Consider the following 12,495-nt stretch of genomic DNA (forward strand, 5'->3'; position numbering starts at 1 on the left):
ATGAAAAGCTTTCAGACTCCAAGTTGAGCTTTCCAAGAAATATGTTTAACCAAAAATTGTAGATCAGGCCTTCATTGGCAAACTGCATTATGCTTCATTGCTAAATTACCGACCATTTCTTGAACTGTCTGTTTGAAGTGCCACTCATGGCACAATATGCATCAGACTATTACAGACTACAGTATATGTGGAAAACTCAGCCATTACTCRAGAGATAAGTCCATTAGCATTACCTTTGACACAATAATGGCTGCGACATACAATTTTCTGCTCTCCATTTTGTATTTGTAAGGATAATAGGGGGATTATCTTGAAGGCCTTACGTTGCACACTCGAGCGTGAGACCACCGAGACGGAGAGCTCTGCAACAGTTGTTTTCACATCCTCCCCTCTCTCCCTCGGCCCTTCCCTCGGCTCCTGGACCCTCAGAGAGAAGCAGGGAAGATAAAGCATGTCATTATTCTATTAAAGACCCACAATTTTTGTAATGGGACTTGCAGTGGTCGGCAGAAGTGCAGGCAGCTTCTTCAATATCCTGGACATTATTTGCTCGTTTAGTTAAATGATGTTTCTAATTCCCTCATAATCACTCGTAATGAGGCTGTCTCCCTCGTTTTGATGCGGCCACATCTTAATACAGCATGGCATTCTTTTTTAGGGATAATTACCTCTCATGAGGCTGGGGAGCGAGCCTGCGGTTTGCTGTGCGCTGCACACGTGGCAAATTGGCTTGTTTCCTGCCATCTTGTCTTCCTGCAAATTGGTAAATTAAGTTTCTCGGTTGGAGCATTAGAACTGTTAAGTTTGCTTTCTTGCCTCCTTCAGATGATTGGCTTGCCTGACCGGCAGACATTTATGCACTTTGGGTTTTGTCTCGTAAAAATTTGTATATATAGACTTGGCAACTGCAAAAGATAGTGGCGTTAAAAACAGTTTTGTTATTATCTAGTCATGTTTTTGCACATCACAGCAGATCTCAGTGCAAAAAAAAAAAATCAGTAATGATGCTGAATCTTCCCCAACAATTAGAATGCAAATAAATACCACAGTGACACAAAAGGTTGTTGAATCTCAATGCAAAAGTCTTTATTCACCATATGATAACAAAATAATAAATACCTATTGATTTATTTATTTATCAACACAGAAACTGAAAGATATAAAAATGCAACGCTCAGGCTTAGAATAGATTCTCTCTTCCTGGCTCCCCCAGCACACTCGTCTGTGTTGTCCCTCTGAAATGATCCAGCCGCCGTACTCCGACCGCAGTCGTTTGCAGGGTTGGCTGAGGGGTTTTTATTTCTAAGTGCTGATGTGTCGCAGACAGTTTGGCTCTACAAGGGCCTGTTACATGCCAATTAAAGAGAGGGAAGGAGTGCTCCCGCAGGGCGGCCTTGTACATTTACTCTGACCACAAAAAGCTCTAACGTTTACACCCTGGTGCTGACATGACCTTCAAACAAGGTCCCTCCGCTGCCTGGGTGTATACTGGAACTGTCTAGAGGACCTGCAGTGGACCCAACAGACAGACAGGAAGAAGTCATATCTTCATATCAGAAATGACCTGCTATATCCTGAGAAGTAAGGAGATATGGCTTTTATTGGGAAAACTGTAGTTATTTTTTGCACTTCCAATATGTGTGATCATGTGTGAATATGGCAGATTTGCTGCCGGTTGGATAATGTGTGACAAGTATGTCTCCACTAAAACCACCACACTGAGCAAAGTGACAAACACCCAAAAAACTACTAAATAATTCAGAGCCAAATTCAATCATCAATCACCTATCAGCGGGAGATAAACGTCACTTTTTCTTGTTTTTATTTGCAAGATCTCAAACGGATTCCTTTGTCTCTGCTGGGTCAGTGATCTGTTTGTTATGTGACCTGATATTGAAGTCTGCCTTAATACAGAGAGCGGGCATCTCTTTGTAAGAACCAAGTGGTCTCTTTCAGCTGCAGGGGTCTGGTGTATAGAGAGATGATCTGTCACTTTAGTCTGAGACTGACTGCTGACCACATAGCCTGCAGTGCAGCAGCAGGGAGCACAATGAGAGCAGCACACTATCACCTGACAGCTAATTAGGGATCACTCCGCTGGAAGGGAATACATTGTCTTTGACAGAATGAGAGGAAGAAAGCAAGAGGTCACTGAAATCCATGTGAGGTGTCAGTCAAAGCCACAAGCCACCTGCAATTTCTAAAGGCATCGCCTTGAAGAATTGTTGATGTCAGTGTGAATGGGTGTAAATTGTTAAAGACGCATAATTATGGTAGGAGTGCTCCTGTTGCGCTAAACTGACACACAAACCTCWCATTTCCAGTTTCTTGCTTCAACAAATCAAATTGTACTTAATTTTGCCCGCTGGAAAGCCCACATTTGCATCACTGAGTGTTTACGAATGCACATCCAGGGGTGTAAGTCTGGTTTATTCTAGAAACCAGGGATTTCTTTGAAAACACATTTGTAACCATTAGTTGAGTGTAAGGTTTCATGTGCAGAGTGCATTCTCTGGACTGGTGTCAGAGTTTCGTGAGGCTCTGCGGCAGCCTCTTTAAGAGGAACAGGGCTGAGAGGAGGAAGATGAAGGTGGCGGTTCGAAGGGGGGGGGGGTGCGTTGGAGAGGAGATGGGGACACTGGAGCCTAGGCGTCCCACCAACAATGCATCACAGCAGGCAAGGTGAAACTTGAGCCCCCCCCCCCTCTGGCTCTAGTGTGGCCTGCCACAACGCACTCCCCCCTCAGTCGTGTTTGCACCCCCAAGATGCTTTTAAAAAGATTTAGCCAGCGAGAAAACAGTTCTTCAAAAGAGTTATCGTCACATTAGAAAGGAATTAGTGAGGCCCGAGGCTAAGGATTCTCTCCCCTAACCACCCCTCAACAATCCGTCTTGGTGCCAGGCGGCTGGTGAGGCACGCTCTCTGTGTGTAGTGTGCAGGACAGATTGTAGCCGGAGAGATTCCCATGGTCCTGCAGGTGAACAAACCTTGCAGAGGTCGTCGGGAATGGTTGCTGCCTAATCCATCTGAACCATGCCGGAGATCAATCTGAAAGATGGTTCATAAGACAAGTGCAGTTTAGATGCTTTAGATATTTAATGGATTTTGCATTTGAACATAATGATTCTAAGCCTTTGCAGAAACAGTGGCTTTTCTTTGCATTCATTTTCAGATCAGTGGAGGAAAACCCATTTTAATGCACGGACACCTGCTCTTCAAAGCCTGCCTGTCCCACCGGCAACAACCTCTCTTCTCACTATTAGACAAACTAATCTGATTGAGAAAAAGATGGAAGCAGGGAGGGGCAGATCWTTTCAAACCACATGCTACAGATGTAAAAGCCTTGGGCTAAATCTGGTGCAATGTATCAAATGTTTTTATGTTTATGTTTTAATTGCACACTGTCCTAAACAAATAAATGCATTCATTCATTTATTTATTATAACATAAATTAATATTATTTATAACATTAATTGTATTTTTACAAACCTTCTGAGTGATGTAGTAAGATAATGAAGGGTGTGAGAATAAACCTAGAGTTATTATACTAGTAGTACCCAGAAATGAAACTGAGCAATTGGCCAATTAGGAAGTGTCCCATCATGACAAACTCATTTGCAAAGAGAAGGTTTTAACCCCAGGGTTCGAAGGTCAGGATCAAAGGGTGTCGCCTTTGGGACTGCACAGAGATCCTCGAAGAAACGCTGATCCCAAGCTTTTGTAAAGGAATCTTCTAATTACAATAAATCTCCACTGCGAGGTAAAGACAGGAGTACTTGGTACAGTGGCTATATGATAGCTGAGTCCTGAGGGTCTACAGGTAGTCTATAGATGTCTGGGTAGAAGATTGATGGGAGATAGTAGTTGCCAATAGGGTTGTGGCCTCTCATTTGCCCGGGTCAGAACCTCAGAGTGTGATCACAGGTTTGTGGCTGAGACTGACCAGCACCTTACAGCTTTTGTTGCCTCTGGTGTGTAACTGGGTCTTTGACCTTGCCTACAGATTAGTATCAATATCAGTGCAAGTACTGGATAGAACTCAGTTTTGCAGTCCCCCCCCCCCACCATCTTTTTTTTCTTTCTTGGTCTCTCATTGAGGTATACCAAGCTTGGAATAAAAAAAGTTCCTTGTATAAAAGAACTTGTGGACTTTTGTGTTGGAGTTTGTGAGTACACTCTGATGCATTTGGTCACATAAAACAAATGTTGCTAAATTTGTACTTTTTGACAATGTTATATGTGCAACATTAGCAACAGTGTTTAATCTTTTTCACTTATTGCTATCATCTTGAAAAGAAAGAAATTCTGATTGTTTTACAACAAACACTCAAAATGAAGCAGTTCACAGCTAACCTGACAAACTAAATCTGAGACGGGACATGATTCATAGATTTCTACCTTTAACAAGCCACATTTTGAATCTTACTCGCAGAGCAACCATCTTTGTCCCCTTTTCAAGTAAAGTTGGTAAGACCCTCTCAGTTGGCCAAGGGGGAAGGGAGAGAGGAAAAGGAGGGGAGAGTAGCAGTTTGTTCTTCCTGCAATTAGCATTCACGGTTAGCTAAGCAGAACTAATGCGGCGAATCTTTGAGTTTCACGTTACCTGTCCTTCTCTGCCGGTATACCTGCAGGCCAGATTAAACTGTAACAAGACAACAGCTCCCCATTGGATCCATTACAAGTCTTTTATTATTAGCTGTGTTATTGGTAATTCCTTTTGAATGGCCATGACAAAAACTATGCATTGGATAGAGCAAGTTCAAAAACCAGGATATGRCATTTGCATATAATACTATAATTTTGATAAACAGAGTTAGATTACACAGACGTGGCATTGTTCAAAGGTGCTAACTCAAGGTATAGTTCCCAGCAGCACACTTTGATTCGACCTGTTTTAAGTGATGGGCTTGCATGACAGCAGTTGGCTTATCTGCCCTTAAATGTTCTTATATAACTGGATTTTATCCTAATTTATAGCCTACGTTTTGTCCATTTTATCCTTTTAATTTTCGATCAAAGAAACATTGTTTTTTTATTTTTATTTTTAGAAAAACCTGTAGATTCTGACAGGGTGTTCACTGTTGTGCTTTTTTATTTAGTTCAAAACCGAATGATCTTATAGGCAGAAATACAGTCTGGTATTTCTGTGGTGCAGTAAATGAATATGGATGAAATTGTAATGATCTTATGATTCTTATGACACAACAAGTCTGCAGATTTTGTCCTGTGAATTCAAGAAAAAAAAATGCCACAATCCATTTCTTCACATTGTGACATTCTTTTCTTTAAAAAAATACCTAGAAAAATCATATTGTCTATGTAATAAAATACACATTGAGAGATATTACTCAGTGTTAATCATTGTTCAATAAGAGTTTTTATACAAAGTTTTTTTCCATGGACTTCTCTCAAATATCAGAATCAAAGTTGTTTTTATTGATATGTACATTTGCAAAAACAAGGAATTTGATTTTGTTAGTACAACCACAAATGTGGAGAAGGGTTTTGCATATTTATATAAAAGATTCATGCACACAAATACAAAGTAACTTCAAGACCTGAGCCTTGTTGGTGAGGGATGCAGCAGATGGGAAGAAGCTGTTTCTGCGGCGTGAGGTTCTGGTCCTCATGGACCGCAGCCTCCTGCCAGAGGGGGGCAGTTCAAACAGAAGAATATGTTGATTTTCTGTGTTTATCCTCTGCTAATCATTACCAGTTGTCTGAAGTGTTGTCTTATCAATTACAAACAGGTACAAGTGGCACAAGTGTTCCCAATTGATCCGCTAAAGACTCCCACAGTCGCAGAGAAACAGTCTCGTCGCACTGAGCCCAAGAAGAGACACTGTTCAAAATCAATAAGTCTTCCGGTGTCACCGGTGGCTCTTCTGAAGTCCACACTTCCAGTAGACCTTCTTTGGGAGRGTATGACACAGAGTAAGAAATCATTTAAATACAAGTGATACACTGTGCAACACAGTTGCRTTGATGATATTATTTGCATCAGTTGTTTACAAGTAATTTGATTCCTCAAATATAATTTGAACACACCTAGGAAAACAGAAATTATAGAGATTTTTATTATATTTTTTATGTGTCCTGTTAGACATAGCAGTTTTTAATTTTCACTAATGTATTTTTAGGAAGTAATACCAGTTGCAATCAAAGGAAAGCAATTTAAATATATATAAAAGGTTCATCCAAATGACGTTGTAGGCTGTTTTTATTAATTAACACAAGTCTGTAATTCAAGTTATGTGATTTCAGTGAAAAAATGGTAATGCAGCCTGGCTCAAAACAAAACATTTAATACATAAATCTATGTTAAAAATACAGTTTAAATGCTTCATTCACTTTCTCTAGTAGTCCTGTTTGTCATGCTTCCTTTTCTCTACTTGATGACCTATCTAAACAAACTAGATTGTAGTACGTTGAAAGACATGTGGTCCCTATAAATGGAACACTGAGATTTTTACCACTCCTTTCAAAAGAAGGGAAAAAGGCAAATAGCAGCTGTTTCTTCTATAATTGTTAGGGGAGGTTTAAGGTTACCAACTAATTTCCAAGTCGTTACCTGTTAACAGGACTACATCCGGTCTTCTCAGTGGTTTTCAACGAAAACAGTGCAATCTGTTATACTGTAGGGGTCATCAGCTCTTCCTCATCCAATGATTACAAGTAATTACCTGTTTTTTCCTCCCTCCCTCCCTCCTTCCATCCATGCCTGCATCCCACCTCCTCTCCCTCTCTCTTCCYCTTTCTCCCTTGAGCTATTACCCTAACTGGCTGTTGTGGAGCAAAGAGGATGTGTGTAGAGAACAAGGCAGGCTTTTATGGACTCCCCACCAGCGCCACTCCACACCGCTCCATTTTGAAATTATCGGGTCCCCTTGCTTTTGAAGTCTCTGTAAGCGCACCCTCCTATTTACGAGATGGCTACGTACTTAAAGGTCACAGATTGATCAAGAGGTCCTAAAGATGGCCTTTTCACTGAAAGCACTGCAATACGGCGGCTTCCACAAGCCACATCTGTGGGGGGAGAAAAAGGGAAAATAAAATGTATCACTCCCCTAAAGTCAGGCATATTCAGACTTTAATGTACAATTCCATTTACCCTGGAAAAATGCTACAATTGAGGAAGGAATTCACAATGAGCAAAGCAATTTATCTGTGCTTTTTGTGTCCATTTCTGTTGGCTCTGGCAAGAGAATATTTTACTCACTGATTACTCACAGATCATTTTCTAAATGCATCAGATTCCAGTTTTGTTAAAAGATAAATAAAATAAAACGAGGCCATCTTTTCCATTGTCTTGTCAATCTTGGWAATAACATTTGAATTACTGGAAACTGCAAGATCTGTAAAAGTATCTACACCAGAAATAGTGACAAATATCCTTTGTTGAACTAAAYCAGTCAATTGTCAATGAGTTGTTTTGACATCATGAACATTTTGTGTCCGTTCTGTAATTGGACGTGCACTTTTCTRCACGTCCAATTTTTTTCCCTCTTTGGGATTTAATCGTTCAGCATTACCTCAAAGAGTTAAACTTCAAGTAGACTTTAATATGAACACATAACTTTTAATAAAAAACTGAACAAAGCAAAAAAATGCTTTGTTAAAAGCGCTAATTATTGCTTAAGGACGTCATTACTTAGAGGTAGGAGGAAATCTATGGAAATCTATTTCAGTCAGGCAGCAGTCGATGTCACTCACTTGATATGATCTAACCTYTCAAGTTGTATAATGAGTGGGTTTTTATGGTAAATGTGAAATGGAACATTGTGAGCAGCATTTTATCCTTTAAACAAACAAATAAATAAATAAATAAAAGTATCAACTCAATTKACTTATAAGCTTAGTAACTTTTACTGCAGGCACTTTATGGTGTTCCTCTACTTTGAATATATTGCACAACTGTGTTTGCTTCACTATAACTGTCACAATAAACTTGTTTTTCTTCAGCTCATTTMCATTTTTTCATAGCCTCTTTCAGGAAAAGTGATATTTTCTATTTGCATATTGGAACAACCGTCGCTCTAGAGTGGGACATTTACAAAACGAAGATACTAACTTTGGACGGCAGCTTTCTCTGCTCTGTTAAAGCCTGCAATAAATGGGCATAATTCATTTAGTGTGCTTGTGGAAAACTGGAGGAAATTCAGTCAGTTATTAGCTCCGTGGTCAGATAAATGATTTAATCAAGAATAAAACCTTTGCCAGTTTATTTTGAGTCTGCTTGGTGAAAAATTACCACCAACAGATCCTTCATATTTCACCTCCATGCCTTTTCTTTTCCAAACTGAAATTAAAGCCTAAACAAGGATTTCTGATAGAAATAAACACAACAAGAACAAGGTGTCTCTGCATCTTTATAGGCCTACAGCTCCTCTGACTGTGTCAAATAAAGTAGTGACATGCAAAATGGTGGATCTAGGATTTTTCTGAGTAAGGGGCCATCAAGAGGCCTAAATTTTCATAGAGGGGCCAGTATGTTCAACATCCTTGCGCACAAAACCCTGGTTTTAGTAAGACATATACATTTAACCAGTCACACATGTTCAAACACTTGAAATGTAAATAAAAAAGCTTGCACAGTAAATTATCCCTAACAATTTTATATGCAATTTTACTATACATAGATAAAATACTCGCAAACACACAGCATGTGAGAAAATCCAGCCATTGTTTGTCCGTTTGTAAACCTTTTCTGTAGGATTGTTTAAAAAAATTTTAAGAAGAGAAGAGGACTTCTGTAAGCTTGATTCATGCTGGGCTTTTATTTGACTCATTAGTGTCACTAGTGTTTAGAAATGGAACTGCATCCACCATCAAAGCTCTCTGGCAAAGAATATGTGAGTCACAGGACGGGCCAATAAGATTTCAGCTGGAGTAAATGCCCCTGTGGTCCTGACCTTAGAACCTCCCCTGGATGTGCAGATTGGTACTGAAATATCAATACCACCAATACCAGAATGTCCATCCATCCATTATCTACACCAGTTTCTTCCTTTCAAGGTCACGGGGGTCACTGGTGCCCATATCCAGCAGTCACAGTRCGAGGGGCGGGGTACACCCTGGACAGGCCTCAAGTCCATCACAGGGCCACACATAGAGACAAACGAGACAAACAACCATTCACTCTCTCACTCACACCTAAGGACAATTTAGAGTTATCAGATAACCAAACAGTCATGTTTTTGGTCTGTGGGAGGACGCCAGAGTACCCGGAGAGAACCCACGCATGCACGGAGTGAACATACAAACCCTACCCAGAAAGGTCCCCTGGCTGGAATTTGAACCGGCGACCTTCTTGCTGAGAGGCATCAGCTTTACCAACTGAGCCCCGTGCCRATACCAGAACTTTATGCCCTAAAATCAATTTTAAAATTCAAAATATTGATACTTTGATACTTACGTAATTTCAGGTAATGTATATCAACCACAGGGACAAAGTGGAAAGTGTCTAGACTATTGAAATCTTGTCTAAATCATGTGATTGGTGGAACTACTTGTTCTTCTGCCTGAGTAATAYGTAAATACATTAGATCTTCAGTCAGTCATAGTTTGTAGATGTTACGTGTTCAGTATTTTCATGTCAATATGCTCATAATGTAAATTAAGACCCACATTTTAATTTTATAGTAGTTCTTAACAATTTAACAATCATTTATTTTAATTGTTTTATTATTTTATTTCATCTTTGTGTTGTTTTATTTTTACATTATGTCCACTGTTTGATTTTTCTGCTGTATTAAATTGGTTAAATGGGGTTGCTACATCAGTATACCTCTGAGTTTAAAATACAGAAATTTCTTCTTGCTTACTTTATGATGCTGTGATTTGAAACACACTAATTTTCTTTAGATATAACACACACATTAGGTGTATTAGCACACAGTATAAGTATGGATCAGCATTGCTGATACCACCATGAGTTTTACCGGTTATCAGAAWTGGAAAGGTAATCGGCAGTATTGGACATCACTAATATACAGCATGATATGTGTTGCAACCTCTTAAAATAAGTCAAAATAAAGAGTGGTTTTCTTTCAATTTGTATAACTTTTTAAACATGAAACTGACAAACTTTTCACTTGAAATGTAAACTGTARCAMWTTAAATTCGGTATCAATACCAKTATCTCAGTATGGTTATYGATATTGGTATCAGTTCTGAGTAYTGGCATTTCATAYAYGTACTTGTAAAAATGTTGATATCGGTTCGGTACAGATACCAGTATCAGCATCAAGACACTGCTAATAAAAGTTCATCATAATTTGACAGAAACTTGTAAACTAGAAAAAAAGTTTTTTTTGTCATTTCACCTAAACATTTGCTATCCCAATGCAACCTTTGCAACGCAAACAAATACATGTCTTTAAATCAGCCAGTTTCATAGATATAAGGTAAATTTGGTGTGCTGCAAGTCATCTTCAACACATACCTCACATTCTGACAGATAATGAAAGATCTTGTACTGCATGAGATCACAAAGAATTTCTTTATCATGGTTTGACCAAAACAGCTCCTTCTCATCGCCTCATAAGATTGACTGAACTCWTTTTGTTGTTATTATCACTGATAAACGACACCTTCAGCGAGTTTATTCATCAACCGCCCGGAGCTGACTTCGAGACAGTCAGACAACAAATACGAGACCACTTTGTCCCGGTGTTTTAAATTATGCACACTGGCCGGACAACTTTATAACAGCAGCGACGGCATCAGTCTCTGATAACATGGTGCATGTCGTATCCAACACTGGAAGATGAGGGGCCATGGCGCTAGAACTAATGAAACTGTTTTGAGAGGTGGGAATGTAGAGATGGATGTTGTTTGCTACAACATTAACCTTGCAAATGGCTGCTAGAGAGAAGCAATGACTCATATCAAACACACACACACATTCTTACTGTCAACACYGGCAACTTCCCATTGTTAGACAARTCAAAAATCTCAAACTATTAAAAATACCGGTAGTCATGCAGGGTAGATCAAATGAAGACACTTTTCTGAGTGTATGAAAATCTTGTTAGTGTCACAACTTCACTTGTGGCAAAAACACTGTATTATTTGGAAAGTGTCTCCTGCTTGCTGCTGGCTGCTGACTGATGAGGTGAGGATGATGTCAAAGGATTGGTGTGGAAAACAAAATGAAACACAGGGTGGGGTTGGGGTGTTTAGAGAGGCTGTATAGGACCATACCCTGAGTTAAATCCCTTCAAAATGAGTAATCTTACATAATAATGTCCTCATGTGTCTTGATAAGAGCAAACCTTGAACAAGCTGACAGCATCTGTCTGCAAGGTCTATGAAAACTCACTAACAATGTTATGGATCCTGAAGGCAGCTATATTCATGGTAAATATGCTCTGTGAACCTCTAATTTGGAAGCTATATCTTCTTTAACGACACCATTACCGCTGGCTATCACCATAACTGCATCCACAGCAACAATCCCCACAAAATCCATGATGTGAAAAAGCCACATCGAGATGGCTCCCATGCACGTCTGAGTGTGGCTACACGGTTACACACAYATAAACAGGCTACAAACCCACACAACAAAAGCCATTAAATGGTCTCTTAAGGCTGAATTAGTTATCTGGTATTGTTTTAACTGGGAAGTAATTAAGTGACTTGGTCAATAGGTGGAATGGAGAGCTAGTCTGCGAGGTGTTTATGGGTCCCGAGAGTCTCAGCTGAGGTGAGAGGGCATGACAGAGCCCATCAATTCAAACTCAATGACCTGACAGATGCTCAAATAAAGGCTCAAACTCCTATCTATTATTGATGATATAAAAGAGACTTTTTTCCAAAAAAAAGAGAAAAACATTATCGCTGTCACCGATAAGCAGAGTGCACAGTTCCACCGATGCAGAATTTGTGCCCATTTGTGGTTTTGACTCGCAAATGTGACATGTTTGTTCGAATGTGCACATCTGAGTGGGAGTGTTAATCAGACGCAGTGAATGCGCGCCCCTTTTTCTTTATTTTTTAGCACGCTTCGCGGAAAGCCGGTGTGAATCAGTAAATGGCTCCTTTTGCTAATCATCTCTGCTGCAGCAGGGGGGGAAAAAGGGAGAGATAAATGTTTGAGTGGAGAGGTTGAGGGCGTCTCTTTCAGACCTGCCCCTGCTGTCTGYGAATAAAAGCCTGAAAAGGAGCCACAACGACAGGCTAGAAGTGAGTCCAACTGGGCTTTGAAAAAAAAAAAAAACGCTGCCTCTTCTCCAGGCCTTGGTGCTAATGCATCCGACTCAAAGGCTGTAAGCCAGGCAGAGAGACAGAAAGGCAGAAAGAAAAGGGAAAGAGAGGAGAAAAAAGGGTTGCGAGACAGGAAACTGGTGCTACAAAGGACAAAGAGCTCCAAGGTGTGCACTCGGTATTCAGTAATTGGTAAAAGAAGCTGCATTTCTTCCAGTGATTTCCTGTCTTTTTACTGTCTCTGACAACCCTGATGCTTTTAATAGGAGTATGAGTAGAGGCTATTC

This window comes from Austrofundulus limnaeus, unplaced genomic scaffold (genome assembly GCF_001266775.1).
Source record: "Austrofundulus limnaeus strain Quisiro unplaced genomic scaffold, Austrofundulus_limnaeus-1.0 Scaffold0, whole genome shotgun sequence".
Classification (NCBI taxonomy): domain Eukaryota; kingdom Metazoa; phylum Chordata; class Actinopteri; order Cyprinodontiformes; family Rivulidae; genus Austrofundulus; species Austrofundulus limnaeus.